Consider the following 17,470-nt stretch of genomic DNA (forward strand, 5'->3'; position numbering starts at 1 on the left):
TTGCACACGGCCAACCCGGGTTCAATTCCCAGCATCCCATATGATCCCCTGAGCGCTGCCAGGAGTAATTCCTGAGTACAGAGCCAGGAGTAATCCCTGTTCATCGCTGGATGTGACCCAAAATAGCAAGCAAACAAACAATAAATAAATACTATACAATTCTGTGATAAACCTATTTCTGCATAATTCTAGTCTGACAATTATTTTCTAAAGATAAATTGATAATGATAAACTTCTGGGCTAAAATTTTCAAGACTTTTTTTATGATGTGCCTTATTAAGCTATACTAGTTTGAAATTTCATATTACTGTATTACATCCTTTCCAGGTTCTGTAGGCCAATGACCTTATCGCAATTACAAAGAACATTAAGTAATCTTTCATATCTCAATATATCTCAACATTTCAATATCTCAAAATGCATAACTTTGGAATCAATGTCTTATTAAAATTGTATAATAGTATTTGTGGTTAGAAATGCAATAGATGAGCGATAGCACAGCGGTTGGGTGTTCGCCTTTCACTCGGCTGACCTGAGTTCGATTCCTCCGCCCCTCTTGGAGATCCCGGCAAGCCACCGAGAGTATCTAGCCCACGTGGCAGAGCCTGGCAAGCTACCCGTACGTATTGTATATGCCAAAAACAGTAACAATAAGTCTCTCAATGAGAGACATTACTGGTTCCCGCTTGAACAAATCGATGAGCAAAGGGATGACAGTGGTTAGAAGAATGATATCAGGGGAATCAAAATCAAAAGCCACAAATTCATGTAAATCCATTCTGATATAGGAGACACACTTATTTTTATAATAAAAGAAAGATGTGAGAAACTATGACTTTACAAATAACTTCAGAAGAAAAGATCAATTTATCTTTCTTATGCATCTGATTTATTTTTTCTATGGCTCATTCTTTTGATGCACCATTCTTTGATTATTTTTACAAAGGACAAAACATATGTACATATATATAGTTCATTTATAGTAAACATAATATTCAAAGATTTCATAAGGAATATCCGTGAATATGAATTCATTGTGTCTTAGAAAACCATTTTAAAATTTGTTCCCCATAGTGCTCTGAGCTTAGTCCTAGCTGTGTGCTTAGAGATCTTTTCTGGTGAGGCTAAATATTATTTTTTTTCATTCTTTTTTATAATGTAATGTAAATTATCACCTTTTATATGTAGGGGACACTTTCTTTTCCTTCTGCATTCCTAGCACCTAGCCCATTTCTTGCCATGGAATATATTTTCTTAAATTACTACAAATGTATTTAGATTACCCCAAAATGTAAAAACAATTTTGACATATTTTGGAAACAATTGCACTATCACCACCATTATTACAATTATTATGTACTAAATTAACTGAGATTTACTTGTTTCATGTCTTTCACTTGAAAGTGACAGAAGCCCACAATTAACTACCTTTATCAAAAGTGAAGATTTACTGCTAGCACAATGGGGAATCTCCCTAATCCAGGCTTTCAGAGATGCAGATATGGATGTCTTAGAAATAGTTGGAACCAACCCTCTATTACTTTCAGGATATTTTTCTTAGATTATTTCTTCTATTTGATGGCCAATTATCTTCTTTATACTGTTCATTTGGAGTTTCCTCATGTTTTGAGTGCATAGCTTTTATCTAAAGTCAGGAAATGATGGGGCCTAGATAGTAACTAATCTTCTATTTTTTCTAGACCCAGTTATCAAAGTTTAGAAATATTCTAATTTTCTTTAGAATCTTTTTGATTCAGGTGAACTAAATCTCATATCATTTTTTTCTTTTCAGATCAAAGTCATATTATAAGATGCTATCACTATAATCATTAATATAAATGAGTTTTAAGAATTAATCAGTTTGATGAGTGATCAGTTCAGACAAAACTAATTGCTAAAAGTCACTTTCTAAGTCATCAATGTCCCAAATGATCAATTTATCAAAGTTACCCACTATGCTAATTGTCAAATATATTTCCAACAGGCTTGATGAGTGTTTAAAAGTTTTACCAAGAAATCATTTTTGTCAGTGCTAATTCAAATATTATGTACAGTGAAACTACAGGTATTATTAAAAAGCATAAATTTTACCTGAAATAAATTTCAAATCAGAGAAACCTATCTTTGTCACAGGGAAAACATCTCACTATACAGTATCTACTCTAGTCTTCCTATTCAGGTAAACCCCCAACATCTGTTCATGAAATCCCTTTGTAATATCTATTCTCAGGGCAATTTTCTCCTCTTTTTAAAACCACATTATATTTAGAGTTTATATATATTTATAATAATTGCATATTTGTAACTTTATTTGTTCCCTACTAATTCATCTGATACTAATTTGCTTGAATGTCATTAAAAGAACATACAGGGATGATAGAGGAAATCCCTTCACTCCTCAACATTTTAAAAACAAAAAATACCATCAAAAGTTTCTTAAAGAATTCTGACATAGTTGAAAGAATTCTATCATACATGAACTCTAATATTCCTGGTTCTAACCAAAAACAATGAAAAGTACTGACCCTAAACTGTTAAAGAGAAGTATTCAGGACCATAGAGTAAAAGTATACAAGGGTGTGTAAGAAAGGCATGGATTTCCTATATTACAGAAACAGAAGTAAAGTTATAAGTGGCAAGAGTAATCAAATCACATAAAATAATGGCAAATAATAAGTCTGTTACTAATTTCTACGTATATAAATTAAATTTGTTATCTGAATTTTACAAATTAATCCATCCTAAACATTTTCAATATTAAAAATACAGAATTAACAAATTTTGTTTTATTGACCCAAGAATCTCATATAAACTAATAGAACATTGTTGCATAGTCTATAGTTCATCTTTGAAATATAAATAACAGATTTTTAATACTGTCACTTTGAATGTCAATATTAATGAATTAAAATTATATATTCTTGCCTATGTTTTAAAATATTTATAATAGGGGGGTTCTCAAGCAATGGTTAGGAGGAACAGGATACCATCCCTGAAATTCTTGGCTAATGCTGCTGGCTGTTCAATTTGTAGACCCAACAACATGGTGTTGTATATTCCTACTAAGGCAGGGATTACTCAGGCCAATCTAGCAGTATTTGGGAATGCTCCCAGCACAGTATCCAGCAATGCTCAGAAGATTGCATGGTACCTGGGATCCAATCAGGATCTACTGGATGCAATACATATGTTTTAAGTCTTACTATTTCTCTGACCTGAATTAAAATATTGGTATGAATGTTCTTCAACTTTCTTATAATTTGTTAAGTCATTATTATTAATTTTACAAATTTTTCTCAGTCACTCATTTAATAAAATATCACAGTAATATTTTTGTAGACTTAATATCACTGTGTCGCTGTCATCCCGTTGATCATTGATTTACTCGAGCGGGCACCAGAAACATCTCCATTAGTCCTAGCCCTGAGATTTTAGCAGCCTTTCTTTACTCGTTCTCCCCAGTGGTGCCACATTGGAGGCTCTTTCAGGGTTAGGGGAATGAGACTCATCATTGTTACTGTATTTGGCGTATCAAATATGCCATGGAGAGCTTGCCAGGCTCTGCCATGTGGGCAAATGCTCTTGGTACCTTGCTATGTTCTCTGAGAGGAAGAACTAGGCTATAAGAGGTCCAAAATCATTGTTTTATAGTCTATAGATATTGAAAAATAAATTTTACTAATTTGATTCAATGATTCTATTTTTTCAGCAAACTGCTTAACTTAATAGTTGAACAAAGAACATTTTTAATTCTTATGGTTGGTTCCAACTTGAAGATTTCAGATCATGTTGATTATTCTTGAAATCTCTACTTCTACCTCAATAGTTGTTCATTTATTTTTATGGAAGAAGCCCACTGAATTTCCAGTGAACTAAAAAATGTCGTACACCCAAGTTAGGATTATTAAAGGAGTTTAAATAAGTCCACTGTATATCACGTTATTGAAACACTTCTCTCCCTAGCCCCCATCCCCACCTGAGTCAGTTAAAAATTTCAGCACAATGCCCATTAATATTCAGCATTAACTCTGTTAAAACTAAAAAATCACAGACATAACTATGATCCCTTTTGAGCTCCATTCATATAAAGGTTTGCTTTTATAATTGGAGCACAAGAAAGTCCAGAGAAATGTAGAGACTAAAATTCAATCTTTAATAGGTCCATACACAGGCTCACTTCCCTGGGAACCAAAACAGAAAAAGTAGGCCGTGCAACAGTGCCTGACCCATAGGAGAAAAAACTTACCAGATACCATTATTACAGCATTGTTTTGAAATGGCTGATACTTTGCTTCCTTCGAGAGGTAAGAAACCAGGGTCAAACCATCTTTTGCAACTTCGATGATAAAAGCACTGCTAGGTGCAATATTAGGAGCAACCCTACATATTACTAGACCCTAAAGCAAATCCCTGATGAGATATTGACCCACCCAAGCTAGTAGGTGAATTAGCCTGGGGGCAATAAACACAATAAAGAGGTCTGTTCTGGACAAAGAAACAGAATTGGACTCTCCCATATGTCCACTATAATCAAACTGTCCTCTTTCAGTCAGAAGTACTTCTATAAATCTCCTAAACCATTATCAACTAGCAAGCACTCCTCATTTTCTACTTACAGGATGCTCTACATCCTGTAAGGTACAAGTCACCAACACAAGTTGTCAGTCACCTGCAAGATGTACCACATGGATTTTGCCATGAGTACCCATGAATGAAGGTTACTGTAGCACCACTAGCAGCCCTGCTATCCCAGAAGATCTCTTGCAGTCCATACAATGAGCCAAAAATCATAATCCCGTTCTCTGGTTTCATGATACCTTGGGTGCTTTTCAGCATTGCTGCTGAGTGAGCAATCACAATCACAATAAGTAGATTAAATACCCCGTGATATATATCCACTCCAGGAAGTCTCATGCAAAGACTAGACACAGCCACACCCACTGAACATAACTTAGTCCAGAGCTATGTAGGTCTGATATTCCTGTCCACAATGCTCCTCTGACACGGCAGGAAATTTGGTGTAGCCCACAAAGGGATCTTGAGTTACTGAGTCAGGGAACTAGGAATAACAGTTACTCATCCTGAAATCCATTTGATTACACCTAAATAATGGCAAGTTCTAAGCACTTTAACTGATTATTTTTGCCCAAAATATGAAAGTAAATACAAAGAATAAGGTAAAACAGGGAAACAAAACATTCACCAAATTAAAAAAAAACAAATTCTGAATAAAAGATTCTAAATAAACTGACATAAATAAACTACCTGGGGAATAATTCAAATTAGTGCCTTTGATGAAGCACCAATCCCAAGATACCACCAACAGATAAAAAGGAAGAGTTAATATCATTTTATTTAGAAGTCACATAATTTTTATTTGTTATGGTAAATAAAAATTACCATACAGGGACTATGGTAGTCTGAATAAAGTTTAGGATTAAATCAGTGAGTTGGAAGACAAAGCAGTAGAACACACTTGAAAAGAACAGTAAATTGCAAAAGTAACTGCAACGTATTAAGATATTATTACAAGAACAATTATAGAACATAAAGAAAGAATACTATGATTAGAGATATAGTACAGATTTAAGCCTTATAATGTTACCAGACCTGGCACCACGTACAGTCCTCTGATCACTGTCAGAAATCACTCCTAAGCAGAGTCAGCTATTGTTCCTGAATGCCTCCAGGTGTGGTTCCAATTTCCCCTCTCCAAAAAATGCTGAAAAATACTCTTTAAAATTTAGAGGTCCCACAGAACATAAAGATTCAGAAAAGTATTTGAGAAAGTAATTATTGAAAACTCACTAATTTAAGGGCATAAAAGTGACACAGAGGTACAAGCAGATAAATTCTAAATAAGAAGATTCCAAAAATATCCACACTGATACCATACATTATAATAATTTTATAATAAATAAAGAACCCTAAAGAAGTTGTAAAAGAGCAAGGGTGCCCTATAAATCAAATATAAGATTTTTTTCAAAAGAAACCTTACAGATATGAAGATAGTGTATTATATATAAATTCATAAATGGAAAAATAATCAACCCAGAACTCGATTCCTCATAGAATGCCATTCATTTATAAGTGAGCGATCAAGAGCTTTCCAGATCTCTAAAAATGTTTATTATCATTAAAATGACATAACGAGAAGTTCTAAAGATCCCACACCCTGCCATCCAAACTTACCACCCACTTAAATCATCTGAAGTTTCTGGAATACACAGCCACATTTGTGGCCATGAGATGTCCAAATTCAACAATACTAACATCCTAGTAGAAGCACGCTTAAATGGAAAGAAATATAACATAGAAGACAACTATGCTCAATTAACAAAAACATCAACACAGAAAGGTCAATTACTTAGAAATCAAAGACTTAAACAATCCTTAGAGATGAATTTAATAAACCAACAGTGATTAAATCATCAATTTTCTTTTACTGAATTTTAATTTTATTCCATTAGCTGCTAGTTGTAAAAAAAACAAAAAAATATTCATAGTATAAACAACACAATGATTGTCACTAGAGTTGAAATCTGGTTTGGAGAAGATAGAAACAAGCAAAGGAGCCATCTGGATATGATATGATATGTATAATTGCAGAGGTGACAAAATATAGAACTTAAACCAACACAGTTTTGTAAACTAATGCTGATTTTTTTTAAAGACATGACACTGTTTTTGGTACTTGTGGCATTAAAATGGATGAGTAACAAAAAATTTTAAAAAGTTGTATAGACAGAAATAACTACTTTGCCATAGACAAAAATTCATTTTCAGTTTCAAGAGCAGACCTCAGAAAGTGGAAATGGTTTTTATGTGTTTGTACAGAAGTATGATGTTGCTTATGCTTTTAAATTATACATGCAATATCTGGCATTCTAAAAAACAAGGAAAAACATTAAATAGGGCCACTATGACTGATTCAGTTTTATACATTAACTTTTATTTTAAATTACATTAGCATTTAGAGACATATAGAAACCAGATTGTAGCAACATAGAAGAGATAGAAATTTTATGTTAATAAGTTTTCAATGAAGTGGAAATAAAGATGAAAACAGAAAGAAATATGTAAACAACATGCAACATCTTAACTGATATTAATAGCACCTAACAGGCATAAACAAGAGGGCCCACAATGCCAACTAGTTAGGTATGTGTATATGCATGTGTGCACTTGTTTAAATGCATGTTTGTGTCTTCTCAATTTTTGACAGATGACCACTGAGTGCTTTACTTAGAAAATAAGAGCTAGAAAATTTGAGAACCAGAAATAGGGATATCTTTGGGAAATATTTTCTAAAGAAAAGAAAGTATAAGTACAAATGCCTCAAATGGTAGTTTGTCTGCTATGATACATGAAGAAAAAAATAGGTCAATATAGATAAAGTGAATGGGAAAGGCTAAGAGTAATATGAGCTGAAGTTAGGGATGAGATTGAGGCACAATTTTTGTAGTGTTTACAGTCAGTATACAAAAGGCATTAATTGTAAGGGAATTTTTTAATTAAATATCTCAAATATAGTTGACAAGCTTATGTTTTTCATACTTTACATTTAAAAGATTCATTTCAGGAACAGCCATGTAATGACTTGGCTTTTCTCACTTTTCACTGACTCTACTGGATCAGCTTTCACCATCTTTTTATGTACAATAATCACTATTAACGTAGGGCTCCCTGATTCTCTTCATCCTTCAATTTATCCAGAGCAGTCTTTCTCAATTCCTTCAAAAATACAAATCAAAATACAGAAATATTTAAAAACACTTATTACAATAAAAGTTTGTTTAAAAACTGATTGCAGCACAATACAGGGCAATAAACAATCTTATTTCAAATTTCTAGACTTATTTCCAGATAGAAACCTCTAATCCAGCCTATCTAGAACTCTAGCAGTCTACCCACATTTCTTGAATGAAATAATAGTTTTTACAATATCAACCCCCTGCTTCTTTGTGATCAGTAGTGTTTTGTACTTATATCACTTAGTATTTAAGGCACTAGGCCCTATGCCTTACAATTAGTTGGGTTCTCTCCAAAAATGACTTTATAGTGCATAATAAATTTATTAGGCCATTCTTGAATTTTCTGTATAGATGTGAAAACATCACTGAATTCTATCAGAAATACTAAGGTTTTAAATTAAGAGGAATGATGACTTACAAGGAGGAACTGACAGCAAATTCCTGAATGTAAAACACAGTTAAGATTGTGAGTACCAGAGGCAGAATGTTTAATACTCAAAATAAGACTCAAACTCCTGTCTGTATGATAAAGAGAATAATGCCAAATTCTTTGTGTTATTGCAGAGATGATCACAGTGCTCGTCACATAGCATGTGTCAATAAATTGAAACTATTGTGAATAGTATAAGTCATGTTCCATCTGGAGAATAAATTTACTCTTTTAAGACTGAGTCAGGGAAAATATATGAGGTCAAGTGAATGATAATGGGGGTTCATAGAAAAATAAATAAAGCTTTGCTGCGAGGGCACCTGTGGAATAGGCATAGACTCAGTCTTGGTAATGGATTCAGTCGTGAGTTTGTGGATTCTCAGGAAAGGCAAGGGTTATTAAGCAACCAAAAGACAAAAAAACATGGCACAGTGACACAGCAGCTACATACCTACGTACCATAGCTATTTGTGAAATAATTTAGCTAATCCTCATGGCTTGGAACCATTAAGTCCAGGAAGATAACTTTCGCTATATCAGGTGAGGTTAACTCATAAAATGACATTTTTTATTATTTTATAATTCAAATTTAACCTCAAGTTGGTGCAGTCAACGTAATTACTTGCTATTATATATATATATATATATATATATATATATATATATATTCCTGGAGCCTATTGCAAGGAGTGACATATAATAGGACTCAATAAGTTTTTGCTGAATGAATTAATGCTGAATCTTCACTTCCTCTTGGCAATCAATATTTTAATTACATTGGTGGCAGTTCTGGTTAATTCATGAAGCACTAATGGGAGGCAAGCACATTCCACAGGAAGAAAATATAGAACAAAATGTAACAAATAACATTACAGATACCATTAGGTAAATATATTAGTCTTTCTTTTCTCTTGCCTGCATACTACAGACTGAATCCCACATGGAATAAAACAGCAAATTTTAAGTCTTCTATTATTTTATTTCTATACATTTTACAACTGCTTTTGCAGTCTTAGAGACAAAATACTGGCACTAATGTTGACTTCTTTTCTAACCTTACCCATTACTTCAATTAACCTCTAATTGTGGAGTTTCTACTATATACTAGGCACTCAGTTTGGTGTTACAGAAACAAAGATTTGAGAGGAAGTTCATGTTCTAAGTTTGTTTAAGTTTTACTATGAGCAGAAATAATAAATATATCCATATTATATCCTGGTTTTGGAAAATACACAGGGAACTCTGAAAATATAGAACGTATTCCTGGGCTAGATTTTGAGGTAGAAATATATACACTCCAGTACATCCCTGTGTCTTTTTTCAGGCTCAATAATATCTTTAACTTTCATGAAAGTGGAACAAAAATATAAATACTTACCTGTTTTGGATAGGATAGTCTAATTCTATATCTCTGATCCAGTTTAATTATAATAGTCTCCTTTTCCCTATTTAGAGTGTCTTGATATTAGTAAGAAGTTATTTGGTCACCCTCCTAATGACTGGTCAAGAGTATTTCCTTCAGTTTGTCTAAAAGTAGCTGTTTTCCTCTTATAAGTCTCTGTGCTCCTTTCTCCTCTCTCCCCTTCCATAATCTCGAAGAACTAACCTCAATAGTTCCTCTCTGCCCTCTTCTTAGAGAATTTTCTTTAGAAAACTTATGATTGCAAATTTGTCTCTGCCTCTCAGAGATGCCAATCTTCTTAATAGCCTCTTGGAACCAGCCCATATTCTTAGCTGCTTTCCAAAAGTCTTCACACAAACAGTTGTGGAAGGGGACTTATCATGAAAATATAACACAAATCTCATTTCACCTTTATGGCTTTGAAGTGACTATAGGAGCTGAGGACAAGAGATCAAGTATAACAAAGGAAATGCCCATTTTTATTTTCTTCTCAAGAAATGCCAAGAATTTTGAGAACTGTAATCTAGGAATGTTGCACAAAAAAACATATACATTTGAGAAATATATTTGATTGTCTGAATGACTAAAAATAATGTATGCAGAAGTCACAGCATTGCAAAATACTAGTTTATCTAAAGTGGGGTTTAGTGGTTATTGAATTAAGGCCCTGAAAAGTAGTAGTTTTATTTGCAACATAATATTTTATGAAATAGCATCTATATTCTTGCTTCCATTTCATACTCATGTATTTGACAGTTCATTTCTGCAGAGATATTTTAATCCTCTAAAGAAGAGCATAGCTATTAACCTTAAAAACACTATTTGGGGGCTGAAACATAGTTCAGTGGACTAACTACATGCTTTGCACGTAGAAGGTTTAGTCTCGATCTCCAGAACCACCTGGTCCTCAGAGTATAGCCAAGACATCCACCCCTAACTACTAGTCTGAAGTAGTTTCTGAACAACATTGGGTGTTGCCCAAAAAACTGCCCAAAACATATTACACCACTTTGAGTGTATTAAAAAACACTTTAGCACAGTTGTTCTTTCACTTATTAACATGAACTATGCAAGGTGTCCTATTTAAATGAGCTTCTGGAACTCTTAGAGTGGTTCCAGGCAGGTACAATCAGCAAACTACATAACTCTGCATGTCTTACATCTAGAGGGGAGTAAATTTGCTTTGCTGGATCATTAGAAGAGAGGTATTGCTTTCTGTGAAATTACAGCCTCTCTAAAGATGATCCAAGGGGTTACTGACCTCAGATCTGAAACTTGTCCCTACTTCACCATGATACTTCACATGTCAAAACACATTTTTATCATTGTTTCTGAATAAGCACACCACAAGCCTCCAACATGTCTTGTTTGATTAAGATAAAAATTTACAATCAACTAATATCTTAGTTTCAAGAAATCTCCCAAACATTCTTTCCCTACTCTATCCACTGTGTCACATTTCTTTAGAACTGAGACTTTCAAATTGGGAAATGCTGCATTCTTGACTGATCATATCAGATAAAAGATGGCAAGAGGCCTCTCATGTTTCCTATGCAGCCTGACCTTAGACAAGAAAGTACAAACAGCAGTTGCAGGAAAGATAGCAGGCAAAGATCATTCTGTTTCTTTGTTGGCACATCATGGACTTCTCAAACAAATTTCAAAAATTGCCTGAAGGAAGCAGTGCTTGTGAATGTTAAGTGGTTGGCTATGGGTTAAGTATACTTTTAAACATCTCTAATTGAAAAAAAACAACTGAAAATGTTTAGTAATTTTTTTTAGATTATGGGATGTTCTGGGTCCCATTCTACTGTGTTTAGATATTGGGATGGGAGATGCATGCCGGAAATAGATAATGGACCAAACATGATGACTTCTCAGTGTCTGTGTTGCAAGCCATAATGCCCAAAAGTAGAGAGAGTATGGGGAATATTGTCTGCCATGGATGCAGGGGGAGGGTGGGAAAGGGGGGATATACCTGGGATATTGGTGGTGGGGAATGTGCACTGGTGAAGGGATGGATGTTTGATCATTGTGAGATTGTAACACAAACGTAAAAGCTTATAACTATCTCATGGTGATTCAATAAAATTTTTAAAAAAAGATATATCATTCAGTCATGACTCTGCTTAGAGATAATTCTTGGCTGATCTCAAGAAACTGTATTATTGCTGGAATACAGCCCAGGTAGACTATGCGCAAGACAACTGCCCTTGAATACAAACTACTATACTATCACTTTGGCCCATCAAAAGCTTTTAGAAATAAGTACTAACAGATATTTGATAACAAATGTAAAAATGTCTCTCACATAACTTCTTGTTTAATGAAAGAAAATAACTGAAATATTCTGTATCAAATTGATAGCGACATACCAATATTTTCAAAGGAGGATACTATAATATGCTGCCTATCTATGCCTACTAATGATTTTCACAAATAGAATAAGCGGTGAATTATCAAGACCCTCTTTGAAAGAGTGATTGAGGTGTCATATACAAAATTATTGATACTGTAGTAGTAATATATACTGCCAAATAAGATACATTTATGAATTATAAAGCAATCCTAACAATATTAAATGGAGGACAGTTTTCCTGAGAGCAGCCTACTATCTGGCAGTTAGATCTACCTCCTAATGCTGTGATTTTATGTGATCATAGTTTATGGAGAAGGAATGCTGAATAAAATATTGAAGCTCGCAGTCTAAATCACAAATATTACCAGACTAAGCTATTCTTTTTTTCTAAACTGGCATTTTCAATTTTTTTAATGATTTCATTTTTTATGATTATCCTATGGATATTCATAATCTACTTCTTTTTTGGTTCTTGCAGAAGAACTAAACCTTAAATTTCCTAGAAATTCTGAGGCATTTCTTAAATGTACTGGATGATTTCTCAATTTATATGGTAGATGGTCTCATCAAGATTTCCCATCATCATCTCTGTCCACAGTGCCTATTATAAAAAAGATCACCAGTATATATGTCCAGAGAAAGATCAAATATTTAGCTTTCAGGATAATGCTGGGTTCTGTGCAGATGTGGATGACTTATACTACATTTGCCATGAACTCTACCTTTTGAATTAAAAAGCATTTGCTTGCACCTTTAAATATACATATGTATAATTATATGTCATTTACTATTTTTGTAGCTTCTGGGCCTGTAATTGTTAGGTCAAACTAAAAAGAATCTCAAATAACTGGGACTAGATAGATGCAATTAAAATCTTATTCCCCCATTAGTAATTTTCAATTTAATAATGATAGCAATAGCAACTTACTGAGGGAATGCATATTGAAAGCCTGGTATTATTCTAAGAACATATCAATAATCATGCTCAATTTAATTTTTTTTCTTTTTTCGGGTCACACCTGGCGATGCTCAGGGGTTACTCCTAGCTTTGCATTCAGGAATAACCCCTGGCACTGCTCAGAGGACCTTATAGGATGCTGGTAATCAAACCTAGGTTGGTCTCATGCAAGGCAAACTCCCTACCCACTGTGCTATTGCTCCAGCCCCTGTGCTATTATATTCACTAAAAAAAAAGAAATGGGTATGGCTGCATTGTAAACTCCACATAATTAGACGACATGAAAGAGGTTTTTTGAGATGACTACATACCATATGATTTCTTTTCTGTGAAATGTAGACTTGTTTTTAATTACTAAAAGTAGATTAGTAGTTACTAGGATCTCAGGCCTGAAACTGAAGGCACAGGTAGGCATTGATTACTAATTGGCCCTTTTCTGGAGATGTTTTTTAAATTAAAAAAATTGTAGTTATACAATAGTTATGGCAGAACTCATTGGCTAAACTGCACCATACATTTTTAAACGGTAAAGTTTATGGTATGCAAAAATTTTTCTTAGTTGAGTTTTAATAGCACAATCAAGATTTATACTAACCTTAACTACAGACCCAAATATATAAATCAACTAACCTCTTGTATATAAAGATTGTCACTTGTCTTTGGCTACTATGAACTGCAAAGGACATAGTTACTGTAGATGGTCTTATATCTTTTTTTTTTTAATTTTTATTAAATCACCATGTGGAAAGTTACAAAGTTCTCAGGTTTATATGTCAGTTATACAATATTCAAACACCCATCCCTTCACCAGTGCCCAAATTCCACCACCAGAAACCCCAGTTTACCCCCCGCCCCCACCCCCTACCCCCTACTGTATAACTAATGAATTTCACTTCATTTTTTCTTTACCTTGATTACATTCCATAATTCAACCCAAAACTCACTATAGTTGACATAACTCTCTCTCTCTCTTTTTTTTTTCTCTTTTTCCTTTTCCATTTTTTTTTTTTAATTTTTCCTCCTCATCCCCCTTCCTGCGCCTCATAGTATGGTGTACTCCACGCCACGTTGGGCAGCGTGGGGCTTTTGCTTAGCTCATAGTCCAGAGGTGGCTGTTACATTAAGAACCTTCAATATTTCAACAAAAACTTACTGTTATTATTTGGAGTTTCCCCCCCAAGTCTGACCTGTTCAAATGGAACCCTTTCACATTGATGACAATTATAAATGTTAAGTCGCGCGGACGCGGCCGCGTCCGCGCGGTTTTGGATTTCTGTATAAAGTCCTGGGAAAATTCTGCCAGAAATTACATATTTCCTCCGTTAGCCGGCGTGGGGCAAAGGCTTAATTCACAGTCTCCATACATGGGTGCAGGCACTTGCTGGAACCCCAATTCCTAAAGCTGTCTCTGGTTCCCGCTTGTTCCACATCCACCGGCTCTGCAGGGGCATGGGCGCCGGGGCCGAAAACCCGGCCGGCCGGAGCCGAGCACGGGCCCGACTAGCGATGGTCTTATATCTTAATTTCACCTAAGTGACGACTACAAAATGACAACCCCTATGGCCTCGTTTTCCTCTTTCGTAAAGACAGTATCTTCTCTCTCTAGTAATAAAGTGTAGGATAACCTGGCCACTGGGAGCTTGTGTTTGTTGATTGCCCCCAACCTGTCAATTGCCTTTGTCTCCTGATCAGACTCTGACTTGTAAATATTGTCTTTCTCTTCTCCTTAATCTCCTTTGCACGGTTAGCTATTTCAGAGCAATTGTTTTTTGTATGGATACAGGAAGACAGTTAAAAGACAAGCCTGTGGCTTGGGAGTTGATTGACTCCAGATAATATTACCTCCTGGACATCTGCTCTCTCGACTTAAGCCTCGCTTGCCCTTACTTCCTAGATCACCAAAGCAGGGTCCCAACGAAGGACTGGATGGACCTAGAGCAAGTGGTGATCTATGAGCTACTCTGGCATCGAAATGGGCCTGGCCAAAGTGCAATAATGCTTAACTATAAGTTAAGAGTTTGGTCATGGACAAATTCCGTCATGATACAAAAGTAATAACTAGATTTGGTCCTGTTGAAGTTAGAAATGATTGATCCAGCCTGAGCACTGTAGTCTGAGAGTCTGTGGTAAGATATCCCCAGGAGAGTCACCCTACAAGCCTATAAGTGTCTATTACTGTGTCCATACAGAATGGTAAATATTAGGAAGGTGAATTAAAGATGCTAATTAAGTTGTAAGTCTAAGGAGAGGAGAAACACACCTTAAGGGCTGTTTTGCCCTTGTGGGCTGCAGGTGGTCAGGAAGTCTGGAAAAACACTTTTGATTGCACTTCCCGTAGGAAGGCATGGTTGTTGGGAAGGTATGGTGAAAGGATAAAAAAGAACGACTGCGGGGAGAAAGGGTTGGAGTTTTGATTGATTGAAGGAGAGACAGTAATGGAGACAGCAGAGAGAAAGCAGTAAAAGATAGATACGGATACAGAAGGAAGAAAGAATTGAGTGGATAGAGAGAGATAGACACACACACACAGAGGGTTGGAAAGAGATGGGAGAGAGGAGAGATTGAATAAATGGCAACTAATCAGCAACCGGCTTGGCTCTCGTTCTTCCTTGTCTGTCCAAGGCAACAGCCGCGCAGGGTGGAGAAGCAGTTCAAGAGCCCCAGAGCGGGGGTTTACACAGCCCAGGAGGGTGGGGAAATTTACACAGCTGGCATCCCTGGGTAAGACTGAATGACCAACTAAAGGAAAAAGAAATTAACACAATGAAGGTGTAACTTAAGCCTCTGTTTTGAGGTTTCCCAGCAATAGGAGGGTTCATGAGGAGATACTTTGCTGCTCCAATCAAACCTAGGGCCATGTGTGTGCCAGACATGCGCTCCATTTGTAAGATCTCTCAGACAACTACTGAGTCTGAGTCTCTGCTTTTCTTTGACTCTTCTCTAGAAACTCCACTCCTCTCTGTCCCTTGTTCTCTGGCTAAATCATTCTCAGGTAGTCATTCTCCTTAGAAATCACTGTATCTCTGGGGCTGGAGCAATGGCACAGCGGGTAGGGCATTTGCCTTGCACGCGGTCCACCCAGGTTCGATTCCCAGCATCCCATATATTCCCCTGAGCACCGCCAAGGGTAATTCCTGAGTGCAGAGCCAGGAATAACCCCTGTGCATCGCCAGGTGTGACCCAAAAAGCAAAAAAAAAAATCACTGTATCGCTGTATCACTGTCGTGATGTTGTACATCAATTTGCTTGAGCAGGTGCCAGTAACGTCTCCATTCGTCCCAACCCTGAGATTTTAGCAGTCTCTCTAAGGATCAGCCTAAGGAGAGGCTCCTTAGAAATAAACAACAAAATAATCGGACTCCCAGTGTCATGTGAGACGAAGGCGAGATTCTAAAATGGGTGATATTGAGAAGGGCAAGAAGATTTTTGTCCAGAAGTACGCTCAGTGCCATACCATGGAGAAGGGAGGCAAGCACAAGATGGGGCCCAATCTCCATGGTCTGTTTGGGTGAAAGAGGGGTCAAGCCACTGGATTCTCTTACACCGATGCCAACAAGAACAAAGGCATCACCTGGAATGAGGATACGCTGATGAAGTATTTGGAGAATCCCAAGAAGTACATCCCTGGAACAAAAATGATGTTCGCTGGCATTAAGAAGAAGACCGAACAGGCAGAGTTGATAGCTTATCTCAAAAAAGCTACTAATGAGTAATAGTTGGCATTGCCTTATTTATTACAAAACAAATGTCTCATGACTTTTTTATGTGTACTATATTTAAGTTCATCTCATTCACCAGAATTCAGATCATGAGTGACCAATAGCATATTTTTGTTGGGCAGCCCTGATTTAAATAAGATTGGCTTGTGTTTTGAATGAGTATGATCAGCTTTTTTAATTTTTATGATAATTCCAGGTCAGCAAGTGCAATCACGGTCCCTTTCCAAAGATATGATGTTAATTCGTCACATTCACCTTTCCAAGGGATGGGGATTGCCATCTCATATCTGTGGGAGAATATTTTTCTATTCAGATTTATAGAACTGGCTATATTAATAATATCTAAAGATTGAGGGTATCACTGTCTCCTTAGGTTGTGTTTCTTAGTTTCTTAGCCTGATAAGATTCGTTGGCAGTGACCTTATATCTTTTACTTAATTATGCCGATTTAATTAAAAATTCCCTGTATCTAAAAATGTTGCCTTTCACTTACTGAAACGTATTTTAATGTGATGTACGTATAACATTAAATAAAGAATACTTACCACTTCAAAAAAAAAAGAAATAAACAACAAAATAAGAAGTATTTCTATGCGCTCTCTTCAGTTCTCAACCTAAGCACCTTTCATCTTGTTTTATGGCAGAATATGTCGTATAGGACTTTTCTTGATACTTCATCTCTACAAATTCCACTGAGGCAAAATATCACGCCACATGAGGTTGGATTGCATTCTGACTGCCTTTCGACTTTAAAGATTCACCTTCTAATTACTTACCCCCATCAGACTATTTAAATCCACAAATGTGGAGGCAGATAAAATATTCTTATGAGACAGATTTGGGATTTA

At 35.7% G+C, this 17,470-nt stretch overlaps 1 pseudogene; it reads left to right on the plus strand.

The window, feature by feature from the left end:
* The first annotated feature begins 16,298 nt into the window (after window positions 1–16,298).
* LOC101542231 (cytochrome c-like) lies at window positions 16,299–16,879 on the plus strand (annotated as a pseudogene).
* The last annotated feature ends 591 nt before the right edge of the window (window positions 16,880–17,470 follow it).

This window comes from Sorex araneus, chromosome 3, assembly GCF_027595985.1.
Source record: "Sorex araneus isolate mSorAra2 chromosome 3, mSorAra2.pri, whole genome shotgun sequence".
NCBI lineage: Eukaryota > Metazoa > Chordata > Mammalia > Eulipotyphla > Soricidae > Sorex > Sorex araneus.